This window comes from Quercus lobata, chromosome 6, assembly GCF_001633185.2.
Source record: "Quercus lobata isolate SW786 chromosome 6, ValleyOak3.0 Primary Assembly, whole genome shotgun sequence".
In the NCBI taxonomy this organism is placed as follows: Eukaryota; Viridiplantae; Streptophyta; class Magnoliopsida; order Fagales; family Fagaceae; genus Quercus; species Quercus lobata.
Genome location: NC_044909.1, coordinates 8,547,265 through 8,564,505, shown reverse-complemented (window position 1 = coordinate 8,564,505; position 17,241 = coordinate 8,547,265). Strand labels below are relative to the sequence as shown.

At 31.4% G+C, this 17,241-nt stretch overlaps 1 pseudogene; it reads left to right on the top strand.

Annotated features, from left to right (window-relative positions):
• Positions 1-1,759: 1,759 nt before the first annotated feature.
• Positions 1,760-8,008, top strand: LOC115950637 (annotated as a pseudogene).
• Positions 8,009-17,241: the final 9,233 nt, after the last annotated feature.

Below are 17,241 nucleotides of genomic sequence, written 5' to 3'. Positions count from 1 at the left end.
ACCCAGACCAAAATAATCTCTATATATATATATATATATATATATAAAACCGAAACTTTTGAAACTCCCACAATTTTCCACATCATCATTTTAATTTAAAAAAATTTTAATTTTTAAAACTAAATAGTAAGAGAGTCCTAACAGGAGTCTCTTTTATACATATATATATATATATATATATATATAAGAGACAAAATCTTTGAAAACCCTAAAGCAATCTCCCCTGTCCGTCTTCCCTAAGAGAGAAAACCCTAAACTTCAATTTCTTTGGTACGCTTGCTATTGCTTTTTCTCTTTTTTGTGAATTAGTTTTTTTTGCTTTTGTTTTGTATGGAGTAGTATTTTACAATATATAGTATAACTATAAGTATTGTAGTAAGTTTGCTATATTCTATATTATTTTAGATTATATAACCTTAAGCTTTACCTTATGGAAACGTATGTACAAGTTTTCAATTCCTTTTGTGTGAATATTTTCTCACAGCTGTGGAGTAAGGTTATGCACTATATGTTATCTTATGTTTTCTCTTATGGTGTTATGCTTCTTTGTTTATTAATTAAAGATTATGTTGGAAGCCTATATTATTTGCACCTTCAAAGTGTTCGATAATGTTTGAACCAAATTTTTCATCAATTAGGAAGAATTGGATAAAAAAAACTTAGAAAAACTTTCCATCCTTACTGAAATTGTCTCGCAATAATGACTTTTTTTTTTTTTTTTTAATAATTTGTAGGTTCTGAATGTTTTGATTTTTAATTTTATTGTCTTTTGAAAGTTTGACCATCTAAATTTTTGGGTTCAATTTTTTGCAATATTTGAAACAGTTTAGCAAATTTCAACTGTTATAACTATGGATTATTCTCTTGAAGGTAACGTATCTTTCTCTTATATTTCTCTATTTGGTAGTCATATATATTTTGTTTTGTTTCAATAATTTCTAGGCAGTGCCAGTAAATTTTCTGATTTTTTTTCCCCTTTCGAACATTTTAACATTAAAACTTTTTAGTTTTTTTTTTTTTTCAATATCTAAATTTGGCTTATTCATCAAATTGTAACTCAAAAAAATAGGAGCAATTCATGCAATAGTATAGTTTCATAATCAATTTAAAATTTTATAAAATTATTTTAGTCTATTATAAATAGGTAAGTTCTTGTGCGTTGCACGGGTTTCCGACTAGTAATAATAAAAATAATAGGATTTTACTAATGTGCACACATTAATTAATTATTTTTGGAAATATTTTCTTGAAAATTGAAAAAGTATTAACAGTTTTTTCAATTTTCGAGAAAATATTTCCAAAAATAGATAGTTTAAGGCACACATTAACCAGACCCATAATAATAAAGGGGAAAATGTTTCATGCTCTCCTGCACACACAACATTTATTTCCGGCAACATGTTCATATTTTGTAATAATAGCAACACTTAAAATGTGAAATGAATGATGATTACGTGCTATGTACGCTAATAGAGTGCATAAAAAGAAACGAAAATCTCATGCCTTTGTTTTAGGTTCCATGAATCGTGAATATTGTGCAGTTGTTTACAACATTAAACATAGCCTTCTTTGACCAATCAGTGAGGAGTGAGGAGTGAGGACCCACTCTTTAAAACCCACTAGTCATGCTTTTCTCACCCATATCTTCACAAATCTCCAGCCCTACATTTTAGATCTTCCACCACTATATAACATAAATATAACAATTACACACAGCCAATCATCTTGTTGATCTCAAAAGGCTATGTGACCTCTCTCCATGGACATCATTATTCCCACAACCAATCAAGATGTGGTAAAAGAAGGTCTAGTAAGAATAGTTTCTTAAAGAAAGACTTGATTTAGGTTTAGTGTATCTAGTGCACTGAATCTGGTCAGATAATGACATGTATCTAAAAATAGACACATATTATCATCTCAACGGGTCAATTATTACTAGACATTGAACTTAAACCTGAGCCCATAAAAAAACCACTTAGACCCAACAGAAACAATTTTTCTATCAAACATTGTCCTAGCAGTAACTTTTCCTGTTGAAACAGTTTTCCTTTTTGAAGTACCTCCAGACAAGAGCTCTTCAATATTAAATATCTCTCAAAGAGTGACGCAAGCAGTGGCTGATGAGCTCTTAGTTCTTTACTATTTCATATTTTCATGGCTGGCAGGCTCAAGTTCAACCATGAGATTGGGAGGTTGAAGCTTTATTTGTCACTGCCACCTCTAGGCTTAGGTTGAAGGATATTGGAAAACACTTTCTTCCAAATCCAACATTTCATCATTTAGTGGCCTATGCAAAAGCCTAACCCAAACATCACTTTTTACCATCCAGAAAAATGCTTTCCTTTACGCTTTGTTTGTTTAGCTAGAAAACATTTTGTAAAAATAATTTTTCACATTTTTTAGTGTTTGGTAACATAAAAAAAAAAAAAAAACTGGTTAACGGAAAACTATCTTTAGTTAACAGAAAACACTAATAAAAATAAAACTTATTTTCTATAGGTTGTTTTCCATTTTTTTTTTTTATTTTTTTTATTTTGGAAAACAATCTCTCTCTCACACATTGCATCTCCTATAAGTATTATATTCACTTGTAACTGTGGGAAACATAATTTTTTGGCACCTTCTCTCTCTCATGGTAAGCTTTCTTATTTTTTCTCTTCTTAGTCCTCACACCTTCACTGTTGCTAACTCTACTCTCTCCTCTTCTTATAGATCTTTCTCTCTCTATCTGTTTCTCGTCTCTCTTCTTCATCTTTCTCTTCTCCTCTATAACACAGTTCTTTGATTAGATTTTTTTTCTCTCACTGATCGGTTAATAGCTCTGACTTGCAAAGGAGAACAGATTTGCATCGGTAATTATTTCATTCATCTATACCAAAATCCTAATTCTTTGCTTTGAATTTCAAGCTTGATTTTATTTTTCCTCTAAGAAATTTTCAGTTTGATGAATTCCAAGCAGAAGTTACTTCTTTTTTTACATATAAAAATGCAAAAAAAAAAAAAATAAATAAATAAGAAGAAGAAAGAATGAATGAAGTAAAAGACGAAAATTTTAAATATAGTGCCTCTATGGCTCTAAATTGCGTTTACATAGGACAATATTTATGGTAAATTAATAATATTGTTATATAATAAATGATAATTGTTTAGGGGAATTATTTTTGTTGGCAGATATATTATGCAATGATGATATATTATGTAGATACATTACGTAAATACATAATTTAGAGTAATATTGAAAACTTGTGGCTGACCATAGTAAACAATTAGTGTACCAGTAAAAATAGTAGACAATTAAAAGTTATTGTTATTTGTACTTATTGAAGATGTATTTCCTTGTCAATTTATATATATATATATATATATGTGGATGTATATGTGGATGTATATGTATATGCATATGTATGTACATGTTTTAAATTATACAAGAAATATAAATAAAAAAAGTTGCATACCAAATACTAGAAAACATTCTCAAGCTTATTTTCAAGATCGTTACTAAACATTAGAAAATGAGATAGTTTTCTAGAAAATGCTCTTCGAAAAATGAATAATTTTCCAGAAAATATTAATGTTGATATCTCAACTGAATTTGATATCTCATGGTTTTTGTGGATTGATAAATTGGGTTACCAATCCAAACACTCAACTCAACTGAATTTGATACCTCATGTTGGTTTTTTGTGGATTGATAAATTGGGTTAGTTCAGGTTTGTAAAATAATCAACTCGAATAATTTGACCCAACCCAAGTTATTGATGGTTAAAAATATGTGTTTTAAATGTGTTAGTTTGATTTATTTTTAATTTTGAAACTTTGTTTAAACTAGTTGATTTGATTTATTTTGGTATCTTGAGACTTAATCGGTATATATTAGGAGGATTCAAAAAGTTAGTTATTACTTTTTTTCCTATAAAAAATACTCCTAAATTAATTAACCAACAACTTAAAAATGAGGTTAAAATAGTAAATTGGCAAAAAAAAGTTAGTTATTACTTTTTTTTACTGTTAAAAATACCCCTACCTAATACTTAAAAATGAGGTTAAAATCGTAAATTGACAAAAATAATAAATTTTTATTTCTACATTAAAATGTCTTCATGCTTCTAATAAACTCTTACTTTTACATTGATTTAAAAGAAATGATATGTTTACAATATTTTTACAATAAATCGTAAGTGGCAAGTTGTTACTAGTTCTTATTATTGGGTTAAAAAAGTAATTTTTGTGCTAAATTCAAATTTGAACCAATAACAATTAACCACCTGTCATTTGTTGTAAAAATATTATGGACGTAACACTTCTCTTAATTTAAATTCCTACTTCTACTCTCTAACTCCCTACAAAATAAGATCACTCTTTTATTAGTTTTAAAATTCCTCCAATCTATAAAACCCATCTCAAGTATTTATTTATTATTTATTTATTTCATTGTATTTGTTTCTTCGGTCGCATATGGTTTTAAAAGTAGTAGGCACTTACCAAGTTCTACATGTGCACTTTTGACATCGACAGAGAGATCATTGTAGACAAAGACACAACTCAATGCAAACAACCAGGTACCAAAACCCAATACCCAAATCATATCGAAATCTTATTTTTGTTTTTTAAGATTGTGCCTCCATCTCAATCTCCAACTTTTATTGATGATTCTTTCTTCTGGGTTCAACTAATCACTTTGAAAGTTTAGGGTTTATATTGGGTTTTTCTTTTTCATTATACCCCGTTTGTTTGCTGAGAAAAAAATTTAGGAATCGAAAAAATTAAAGTTGGGTTTTGTTCTTTATCTGGGTCTTATAAAAGCAGTAATGTGAATGTCCACTCAATTTTGCCCAACAAACAGTTTTGGAGAATAGGGCGTTAAAGACAGGAATTTTTGTTCCGGGGTTTTCTTGATTTTTTTTTGAGTAACCAAACAGGGTGTTAATGTTCGTGAAATGGCACTTGGGTTTTTCTCGAACATACAAAATCTATGGCCTTTTTCTTTGCTGAAATATGATGACTTGAGATTGTCTGTTGAACTGGTTCGTAAACTTTCGGTACCCGAACACACAAAACGTTTCATTTTTGCGGTTCGTGAGCCCGAAACTCAGTCTGTAATTTATATATTGGCTGCTCAGAATTTATCCGAGCGATCAGCTATAGATGCTGAGTGTTTAATTAGGGAAGTTAGACCTGATGCTGTTGTGGCCCAGGTGAGCAATTCATCCCTTACAGAAATTCAATCTGAACAGAGTGAATTGAGAGATGGTGCGGTTCACTTCTTCTTTTGGAGTGCTTAAACGATGTTTTGTTGATAAGATTAATAAGGAGACGTATGAATATGTTGCTGGCAACTCTGTTTTGCGAGAGACAATCAAAAACTGAATCGAGCAAAATGAGGATCAGGGGAAAGCCATCGATAAAGCAAAAGCAGATGTCATCTTCGCATTAAATGAACACACCCACCGACTAGCCAAAATGAATGTTGAACGATTTATCTAGGGGTAGGAACTAGGAAAGTTGAACCAAACCTATCCTCTGTTCCTAGAACTGGTGGTGATGGAAGATGATTTGATGAGGTACACTACCACAATAAAAGTCCGACCCTCACTTCCCTATAGATATTAGGATCATGAAGAGAAAATGGGGATCCCAACAAAGGAATTCATCATAGTAATGTGCCTTGGAGTGTTATTTTTCCTTTTGCTATTTGGAATCTATGGAAGCACCGTAACAGAGTGGTTTTTGATAATACTCCACTCAACACTAATCTTCATGGGCTTTGTTTAAGTCAACCCGTGTAGTATTTCTTTTGTGTTGGAAAGATGAGGAAAGTTAGTCAGAGAGTTTTAATGCAGGTGAAGTGGTCTAAACCTCCTGAAGGGTGGTTCAAGCTCAATTCGGATGGAGCTTCTTGTGGGAACCTAGGTAAAGCTGGAGGTGGTGGATTAATTAGGGATTGCAGTGGGAAGTGGCTTAAAGGATATGCGAGATCCATTGGTCTTGCCACCAGCGTTTCAGCTGAGTTCTGGGCTTTAAGGGATGGTCTGAAGTTAGCTTTAAGTGAAGGGATCCAGAATTTGATTGTGGAGTTGGATGCGCGAGTTGTGGTTGATCTTGTAAACTCTAATGTGGACACTAATAAACCATACTCTCCTCTTTTATGTGACTACAGGTGTTTGCTGAGAAGAATTCCTCGGGTTCGAGTGGTGCATGTGTATAGAGAAGGCAATTGATGTGCGGATGCGCTTGCAGGGTGGGGGAGTACCATGTAAGAAGATTTTATTGTTTTTAGTTCTCCACCAAGCCCTGATGTTTGTATCTGGTAAATTTAGATATAGCTGGCATGTATGTAATTAGAAGTACTGGAACTGGTCTCATTGCTTGTGTGAGATAACGTTTTGTATCTGTTTCCCTTTAACCAAAAAAAGAAGTGAGAGAGGGGAGAGAGTTGAATATTGTTAAGAGAAATACAGTAAGTGTTGGAGGGGGAGATTTTTTTTAGGGTTAATAATTGGCGGGTGTTTATGTAATTGGGAGAGGCTCTTCTATTTTTTGGATAAATTTTAATAATTTACATCCATTATAATTTGAAATTACTACATTTTCGAATTACAAAAAAAAAAACCTAGGGGTGTGATGAAAAAATGATTTCACCCACAAACGCATAATACTCATCAGATTTTCATTACATCCCTAGGTTTTTTTTTTTATTTTTTATTTTTTATTTTTATTCGAAAATGTAGTAATTTCAAATTATAATGGATGTAAATTATTAAAATTTACCCAAAAAAATAGAAAATCCTCTGAGCACAAGCGTGAGTGCATGCTCAGAGGCTAGTTTTATTTAATATTTTGAGTTTTAGATTCATTTGTGTAAATTATAATAATTTATTGAATAATGAGTTTAAATAATTCAATGAATTTTTTTATTACACCCGACAAAAATAGTCTCAACCTAACGAAAAAGTTAGAATGAGTTGGTTGAAGATTTCTCAACTTTAGGAAGTTGGGTAGGTTGAAAATCCTTGAATCCAACCTATGCGCAACCCTAATTTTAGCTAGGTCAAATTATAATTTTTCTATTAAAATAAGCAAGTCCTTTTAGATGCTTAGGCAACTTTGAGGTCACAGCAAGGATTGAATGTGGATGCTTTGTAACAAATCATGGCATTCTTGATGGAAGTTCAGCTAGTGAAATGTTTCAGAATCTTTCCTCTAAATGCAGAGCTGAAGGCATAAGAAGCCAAGTATTATACAATATATGAAAGAACATGTTTAAAAGCAAAAACCCACCTCAAATCAAATGCTCACACAAGGATTAAGGAATATGTAAAGCTAAAGGATATTTCGTTTCTTGCCTCATCATTCACTGCACCTAGCCAGTTGTTCCCATCTCCATTGATTTTTTCAAAAGAATACATTCGCAAAGTTCTCTCATTTACACCTAAAATGATTACCGGACTCAAAGGAAAAGCCATGAATAATAAATGCTCAAGCTTTGAATCCATTGTAGCTCACCATTGGAGAGCAAGAACAAAGGCTATTTTCACAAATTCAGATAAACTCTCAAAAGTTCTTTTTGTAGTGGACATCAGGTCTAAAATATCTCCCAACACTGCCAGGTGGGTTTGCAGGGAATGCTGTGATCACAGCAAATGCCACTTCAAAAGTGGCTGATTTGGTTCAGAAGCCATTCTGTTTATGTGTTGAGAAGGTGATGGAAGCAATTGAGAGAGTGACAGAAGAGAATGTGAGGTCAGAGATAGACTGGTTGGTGGTTTATAGAGGCATCCCTGCAACTTGTAAAGGGAACTTCTGTGTTTCAGCTTGGTCGAAATTGCCTTTTGGTGAGCTTGACTTTGGGTTTGGGAAGCCTGGTCATGGTGGACCTGTGGTTAGTGGGAATAGCGAGTTTGTGCTGCTTCTTTCTGATGGAAAAAGTGAGAGAAATGGGGGAGGCATTAATGCATGGTTGGGTCTTGAACATGACAAGATGAAAGAGTTCATGCTCCATATTTTTTAAACATGACACCAAGTCTTCCATGACCGACATGGGCAAGTAATTAATTTCAATGCCTAGAAGGTCAGGCAGTATTCTTGTAAATAATTCGTAACTTCTGTTTCCTTTGAAAAAAAAAAGGGAAAGAATACCAATAACTTTTAGGATCTAAACAGTTTGCCTGTATTATTCTTGTCATTTGAAATAAAAGAATATTAAATACACCTTTAAATTTATAATATTTAATCTGAATTTAAATGAAACCATTTCAAATTGACAGAATTTGTTTTTGGTTTGAACATGGTTGGTTGGGTTTGCATGGTGTTAATAAATAAGGGAAAAAAAAATATTGTTTTTACCCTTAAAATTTTTTTTAAGTTTCATTCTACGTTTCTAAATTAAAAAAAAAAAAATATTATTTTTTCATCCAAAATCTATTGAAATCATTACACTTTTTGTTCTTAAACTTTAAAAATATCATTTTTCACCCCAAAACTATTAAAAATATATATATATATTTTTTATAACACTAAATTTTAAAAAAGATTTCTTTTACCATGCATGTGACCAATAGTTTTATGCTCCCCATTCACCTCATGTGTGTCATTTTGTTGTTGTTGCTATTGTTGTTGTTATCTATCTATATATATTAAAAGGATTCATAAAGTTGTTATTGTTTTTTTTTTTTCTTATAAAAAATACCCCTAAATTAATTAACCAACAACTTAAAAATGAGGTTAAAATAGTAAATTGGCAAAAGAAAGTTAGTTATTGCTTTTTTTACTGTAAAAAATATCCATACCTAAAACTTAAAAAATAGGGTTTAAATAGTAAATTGAGAAAAATAATAAATTCTTACTTCTACGTTAAAATGCATTCCTGCTTCTAATAAACTCTTACTTTTACTTTGATTTAAAATTCCTACTTCTACTCTCTAATTCCCTACAAAATAGGATAATTCTTTTGTTAGTTTTAAAATTCTTCCAATCTACAAAACTCACCCCACGTATTCTTTTATTTATTTATTATTATTATTTTTTACTTCATCAAGATGTATTTGTTTCTTTTGTCCCCCTTTTTTTTGATTTTTTTATTTATTTTTAAATTTCATTACTCTAATCTCACGTTTTTATTTTCCCAAATCTCTTCTTCTTTATTAAAAAAAAAAAAAAAAAACTCCTACTATAAAACCAGTATTATAACTTCTATCCATCCTTATCATCCCAACATTCCTACTAAAAAGCAGTTACTACTATGTAATTTCTCACGCTTTTATATTTGTTTTTCACTTTCTCACTCACAATCTCCTTATTATCACTAACCTCCACATTTGTTAGTCAGTTTTATATTTATCTTATATTTGTGAAGGTCAAGTTTCATTATCATTAATCTCATGTTTCTTTTTCTGTGTAAATTTTTTTTTGACATTTTGTTTATTTTGTGCTCTTCAATGGTTATTTTTTAAAATTAAGCCAAACTTTAGCAACTAATTGATGACTTCAATGGATTTGATGTTAGGGACACAATTTACGGGTCTGGAATTGAGATTGGTCAATGCATTCAAGACTCAAACCATTCGTTGAGCAAACAGGTATCTTCCAAAATTCTTGGTAGTATTGATTTATGCATTTGTGGGGGAAATAATTTCCTTAGGTTTTTTTTTTTTTTTTTTTGGGTGATTGGAAAAAGTAGAAATCTCAAATTATAATAAATGCAAATTATTAAAATCTTTACCAAAAAAATAGAAGAGCTAGTTATTATTATTATTTTGTTTTCAAAAGTAATGGTCTAGGTTAGGGATAGCAAAATGCTTTACTCATCTTGCCCCGTATGGGTTTTCTCACTCCGAAAAGGTGATGAGGTGGAGATGGGTTTTGTTTGCCCTACCCCAACTTTTCCTAAATGTGTATTTATATGTTTTTATTTAATATATATTTAGATTATGTATATATAAAATCTATTTTTTTTTCATACCCTATTTATAATTTATTTATTTTATATATTCCATTACTATCCCCAAAGCAGTTAATTTCCCACCAACTAGTTCTCTCTTAATTACTCATTCCCTTTCTATTTTATCTCTTTTTCATGAATATTGAAAACACCTCATTAGAGATAACAACATACTCTCAATCCCTAACTTGCCTCGTGGGGCAGTTTTCTTGCCACGAAGAGGGGACGGGATAGGGATGAAGCACCCTTGACCCCTTCCCATCCAATTGCCATCCTTCCAAGTTAGACACAACAAATTATTAATGCTAAAAATAGGAACATACAATAGACAATTATTTTATCCTGTCCAATAATAAAATGGCACCTAAAGAAAAAAATTTAGGCTATTTTGGTTATACACCGCTATTAGTTCCTTTAAGACATTTTTCTCTTTTCCTGTGTGTGTGTTAAAATACTTAATATCAAAAAAAAAAAAAAAAAAAAAATCTCACATGTTAATCCCACTGACACAAAATATCTCACCTCCTCCCTTGTACCCAAATAACCCTAGATCTCATTCACTGTTGTCACCACCCTCCACCTTTACTCGCTTTTATTCGCTGCTGTAGCCACCAGCCTCCACTAGTTGACCCAACACATGTTCGACAATGGCATTGTTATCGAACCAACACAAACATATGGCCCAATCCGTTCTTTTACAACTGGAGCACCTTGGAAATTGTCCAAATAACAACGACTTAGAGACATGAACAATAACTTTTCCATAAATCATATATCAGTAATGACTAAGTTTAGTTCCATCCTTTAGTTCCTTACAAATGTTTGAGAGCCTAATTTTTGGGCTATCCATTCCTTTTAGCTTCTTTGCATCGAGTTTATTAATGAGTGGAAAAAGTAGAAGAAAGCACTTCTAGACTTTCTTTTAGTGATTATATCATTTAGTGAGTACATATATAAAAGAGCCAATTTCTATTACAAAATGAAATAGAACCTACTGTCCTCTAATAGTGTCTTGCTGCATTTGAACATGTAAGGCTTTTCGGTTCAAGCCGGCTATACAAAAGGGTTGAATTTGATTATTTGATACACCCAATATGTGCAGTAGCTAGAGCACAAACTTTGGACAGCAAATGCATGCATGTTCAACCTATAACATTCGTCACTTCAAATATATTTTGATAATTGATTTTTTTTTTTTGGTAAACTAAATCAATCCACTTCTAAAAGGATCCAAACAAAAATCAAAATTGACTATAGAATATTTAATTGGTCATCAGCTACTTCAAGATGCTTTTAGTCTCCACCAAAGGTATCAGAAACCCGGAAGATCCGTTGAGGTTTAAACAAGGTGATTGGTCACTTAATCCTTTTCTTTTCAACTGTTGGAATTATAATGAAAATCTTTAAGCTTTTTGTCCTATTGATCCTAGTGGGCCAATATCCAGGAGGGAGTTGCTCTTCCGTGGCCATCAATGATGATGATGATTATTATTATTATTATTATTATTTTTTACTTTTTTTGAATTCGATAAAAATATTATTACATAAATGCTCCGTTCTTTTTCGGGCTCAAATCGAGGCCCCTGTGCTCCCCCCATGTACTTAGCATGGGAAAGTAGCATCTGGCTCAACTTACTTGGTGTTGCCATCAATGAGGATTTAGATCTTGTTTGGAATTCAAATTCAATAAATCTTGAAGACAATATTTAATAAATTTTTTTACAATTGTTGAGGTGACATGTTTAAACATTTTTCGATACATAAAATAATATTAGTAATATATTAATATAAATGTGAAGATATAATTTAAAGACAAAACTTAGGTACAACATATTATGTGTTGTTTCTTAAGTTCTCTTCTTAAAATTCAATCATGTGACTTTTTTCTCATAAAATAAAGATGTATTTTTTAGTTAAGTACAACCATATAGTTGAATTTTAAAATAAGAACTAAATGAATAGTACTTAATTACTGTACGTAAATTTTATGCATAATTTAATTAAAAGTTAACATTTTAGAAAACTGTGACAAATTTTATATTCTTAAAATTTCTCATTCAAAGTAGATTTAAGAGGAAGATGGATGAGAAGATTCTTTGCCGAAATAGCAAGGAGACAACAGGATATTCCTCAAGATTCTAGAAGTACTTCCTATTTTTATTTGCTTGGTAGATTCTCAAATGACATGCATACACATTCCTAGTATTATTTTATACTAGTTTTCAATTTACATTCAGGCTCAGTTTATAATTGCTTCCACCATACTTTCATTTGCCCCAGATAGCAGAGCTACTTGAATCTAAGTGCTCTCGATTTTAATGGAAGCAAAAAGCTAGCAGTGTGCGCAGTAGTACAGACCACTATAACGTACTATAATCATACAATTTTCTGGTCGTACAATGTTGTCTGAAAATCAAGATTGGTATATCAAAGATGTAGATTAGTGCTGTTCCATAATTATCATGACTATAAAATTAATTTTGATTAATCTAAATAATAGTTTAAAACAAGATTATTGAGGAATTGTTCATACATAAAAAATATTGACGAATTTATTTTTATAGAGTATTCTTTTTGGGATGACCATAACATGATTGGTCAGTTTGAGAAGAAAGAGAATGACTTCTCAAATGCTTGCACTAGAAAATTGAATTTATAGACAGAACTATAAGCTTGAAGAATCATTTCTGTAGAAAAATAATTATGGTACTATATCCTTGAGAATCAGTCTGGCTTGCCACAACTTAATTTGTTTTCCAGTCAAGGCATGGTAATTAGTAACATATACAAGGACACAATTTTTTTTCCCTGCCAAAATTTTCATTTTAAATTAGAAAAGTGCTATTTTTTATTTTTTTGTTTCAAGAAAATATCAGGTTTTTGTGAAAATGATAAGTTAGGCCATTAGCCAATGATAATCGAGTTTGAACTTGTTCTAAAGGAGAAAGAAAAATGTAAGCCAATTTTGTAGAATAATTCCCAAGATTAGTTCGAATTAGCTCAATTCAGTTCGCAATTTATTTAAATAAATATATTTTATAGTTCAAGTTAAATACTATAAATTTAAAATTAAATTTGATTTAAAATTTTTAAATAACATGATACAATATACAATTTAAAAAAAAAAGAAAGATGACATAATATACATGATTAGTTATCATAAATAAAATTTAAATCGTAAAATATGGAAATGATTCTATTCCAAATTCCAGCTTAATATCATACCAAAAATCTCACCAACCCTCCATTTGTTTTGCTGAAAAAGCAAGCAAATAGAAAGTAGTGACAAGTAAGAACTTTTGATGATTCAAGCTTTGTAGACTATTTTTTTTTTAAAAAATGAAAATCAACCTCTATAAGCCAGTGTTATTAAACCCAGCCTGGCCCTGCCAGTTAGACTAGTAACTCGGTGACCTAGCACATAGATCGGTTCGGGTCATCAATTGGATCGGATGTGCACAAGACCCAATCAAAACTGGTAAAACCCGACGGATTTTAAGCAAATCATGTTACCCAGCTGGGTTTGACCTGACTAGGTTTGTGAACTGTGCAAAATTACATTAATAGGTCCATCCTATTAGCTTCTTTATTGTTTAATGTGTGATAATATAGTAATTTAAATAAGGGAAAACCTAAAGAGATATAAAAAATGCACCATTCTATTATTTCTCTGCCGATTCACACTACTCTACCCATCACTTTTCATAGTTTCAGTTCCCCAAACTTGCAACTGTGCATCAATTTTCTACTATAAACAAATCACTTTTTGATGTCACGGAAGCCTAAAGAAAGTACACAGATGCTCTCTTGATGGAGTAGAAACTAAACTGTTAGTTTTTGATAGTAAATCTCGAATTCATGAAGGGTTTCCCTTAATCCACAAGAAGATAAAAACTGGAATCCACCAGAAGAAAATCTGACAAAACGTTTGTGTTTATTGATAATAGTCTCCTTTGCCTCTGACGGCTACAAAATATATAAATACTAAGAAAAACGATTAAAACCCTAATTCACACTAATTATGCGATTAGGTGATAAAATATCGAAATTTACCAAAAATGACAAAATTGAGTTAAATGCAAAATCATAAACTACTAACTTTAAGAGTCGTCCCAAAAGAGATAGGAACTTATTCTGACTTTTAAATTAAAAGTTATTAAAGAAAAACAAATATTATAATAAATAGCAAAAACATTGTTTTCGGGGGCCTTCACGAAGGAATTCATCTAAATTTTGGCGATACTCATAATAATGAGTCTAGATTAGAATGTCGTTTCCCTTCAACTTACCAAATTTAATGCAATTCTAATACTATCACCCCAATGGCCTCTACTGGCATCCCCTTTGATCTTGCGTAGTGACTTCCAGCGCCCCTGTTGCTCTAGAAAGACATGTACTGTCTGTTTTACATCACTTTTTAGTTTCACTTAGCTAAGTAGCACATAGGTATGAGTATAACAATATATGTTATATAGTTTATTGTTTGAACCTTATTTTCTTTTCTTTTGTTTATGATTTTTTGTGTTTCTTTTGTTTATTGCTTTAAGTTTAAGTCTTTAAAATTTTTTTTCCTCTTCCTTTATTTACATAGTTTGAGATTTTTATTATTATTTTAATATGTAGAATTTAAATACGTGTAATAAAATTTTATTTAGCAAAAACTTTATTGCAATCTTATGACATTGGTTTATTTTGCTTGTGAATTTTATAGAATTTTTAATGCTATTACTTGTAAAACCTTGATTTTGAATTATAATAGCGAGTTTAATTTAGGCATATACTTTTTTTTTTTGGTTAATTTACATATTTATGTTATGATTTTTCAAACTAATATATATATATATATATATAATTTTATAGTATAAGCCAAATGGTGGCATCAGGCAATTATATACGAAGCTTATGATGATCTCAGGGGCAATAACTATGTCAATTATTCAGTGCTTTGACAATAGATTATAGCTAAGTGCAAAATTATTTGATTTAACTAGAAAAATGAAAGCAAATCATCATGAAAGTGGATATGCCAATATCTGATTCTGACTTTTCAATATATATATATATATATATATATGTGGGGCCCAATAATTTGTGGGCCAGGCCCATTTGCTCGTGGAGAGTCCGAAGGCCCAAGCCGAGGAGAGCTATGGCCCAAACTCGATAATATAGAGCACAAGACAGTTTCGGGATACAGCCGAGGACAGTTCAGTCCTCGGCAGATCCAAAATCCCACCGGAAAAAAGGGGTAAAACTGGTATAGGACTAAACTTGAAAGAAAATCTAAAAATATCCGAGGAAAGCTGCTCTCATCGCCATTCAATGCTCTGCACCTGACAGAGCCGTATTCTTCAACTGTTACAACCACTCCCAACCACTTTAGGTATGGGCCGATGGGACAAATATCTACCCTAGAAAGTCAAACCTACACGTGGGCGCTGGAGAATGGCTACATGTTGGTATAAAAGGAAAGATAATCCATGAAGAGGGGGCTGGTGGAAAAATGGTTAAAAAACCAGAGCCTCCCAGCCCATCTCTAGGAGAAAGACTCCAGGGGTGAAGACAACTCAACCATGTGTGAACACTACGAAAAACCCACCGTCTGGTGACCAGGGCCTAGCCTTTCCAAACCCACTCTCTACAAATCATATTGTTCGGGCCTTTTACATACGAGCCCAAAGCCCTCTTTGGGTCGTTAAAAATCGTGTCCCTACAATATATATATGTGACTGAAGTGGAAAGTGTCGGCAAAATTTTGAGCTCTTGGACAGTTAGCCATGTCTTTGTAGCATTACATGTACGGATTTAAATTACTAACAATTCAGATTACAACCTTACATAATTAAATTTTTTTAAAAAAAAAATGCTTCGCTGACGTATAGAATGACGAAATCTCAAGCAAAATTATGCAATTAATAATAAATTAGCTCTCCTTCTTTTTCTCTTCAAATTTTTAATCCTTTTTTTAAGGTATACGGATTGTTGGTTCCATGCCACGACATGATGCATTTACAAAAGTCGCACCTTTTCATTATTCTAAGCATGCTGATTAGTCTGAGCTCATCAGTGAACTTTACCAAAATCCATCAAGTTAATGACTCCTGTGATTCAGCAAAAAGAAGAAGTTAATGACTCCTGTGTATCTTGGAGCCTTTAGGCCATTTTGAAAGGTTACAATTGCAGTTGATTAATAAATTACCCATAAGGTATATTCTTGTATGTTGTTGTCACTGTAGGGTTGGACTTAGTCAAATAAATGATATGCAGTGATTAGTATAAAATAAAAATAGTATTAATAATATGTGCCGATAAAAAGGAGTAATTATTTATGCTTCCTCCTCTCATGTGAACATTAGGTCTCTCTAATTTAAATTGGACAAGATTTAGGTACAATATTTAGGTGTTGTCCTTTAAGTTTTCCTCTTAAGATTATGTCATGTGAATTCTTTGTCATGGGATGAAAATGTATTTTTTAATTATTAAGCCACATGGCTGAATCTTAAGAGGAAAACTTAAGGAACAGTACCTTAGCACCTTAGGTACTGCATCTAAGTTTTGTCCATTTAAATTATGATATAATCCATCATTTATGTGAGAAGATGAAGTGTTATGTTGATGTAAATAATTTTCTTGATGCAAGTGAATAAAAGTAGAGAAATGCAAGAGATAAAAAAATTTTTAGAAATTTTTTTACAAATTAATAATATGATGAGTGATTATTAGTAAATGAAAAATAAATATTAATGGTGGACTTAGATGAAAACCAATGAGAAGTTAGCCACATTAATAATTTGTAAAAATATTGTAAAATAGTTTGTGACGGTAGTATTACTCATAAAAGTAGTATTAATAATATGTGTTGATAAGATGAGTAATTATTTACTACTCCATCCTCTCATGTAAATTTTAGGTCTTTCTAATTTAAATTCATGATTGGATCCATTATTTATGTGAGAACATGAAGTATTATGTTGATGTACTCCGAAAGTATGACTAAATAATCTTTTAATTTTTATGAAAGTGACGTTGTATTAATCAAAACTTATAAGTTCAACAGGTAATGAAAAAAAAAAGGTTGGAAATTTTTGGGTGCCTCTGGTATTACTTGAAACTTGGTCTAATATTTCAAAAACTTTCATGGTATTTTGTGATGGAGCTCTAGCAAGAGGCCCACCATTGATGCTGATGTGATCGGCATAGCCACATGTCATTTTAAACGAGAAGACATAAGTTACAGCTTTTTATGTGTACATGTATATAAAGAAAGCTTTTGACATCCGAAAGGACCAGTCTGTGACTCTGTCAAG